Source organism: Condylura cristata, unplaced genomic scaffold (assembly GCF_000260355.1).
Source record: "Condylura cristata isolate star-nosed mole 26May11 unplaced genomic scaffold, ConCri1.0 scaffold00019, whole genome shotgun sequence".
NCBI classification, from domain to species: Eukaryota; Metazoa; Chordata; class Mammalia; order Eulipotyphla; family Talpidae; genus Condylura; species Condylura cristata.
In genome coordinates this window covers 13,484,508-13,484,760 of record NW_004567120.1, presented here as the reverse complement: position 1 = coordinate 13,484,760, position 253 = coordinate 13,484,508, and positions in this window count along the sequence as shown.

The following is a 253-nucleotide window of genomic DNA, read 5'->3' as shown; positions in this document are numbered from 1 at the left end:
GCGGAGGAGGAACTGAGAGCCTCCGCCCGCCGCAGCCCCGCCCGCCCTCGCCGGGGCGAATCCCGGGTTGAGGTGCTGGCAAGGCCTGGCTCTGGGGACCAACCTCCTCTTCAGCTTTCTCTCTCGCGGCTGATGACTCAACGCCCGCCACCGCCCTGAGAAAAGGGACTTAGCCAAGGAGACACGCTGCGGGTGAGAAAGAATCCAGACGTCCCGGTTCCCAGTACCCTGGCTCACCCGGCACTGTTGACCA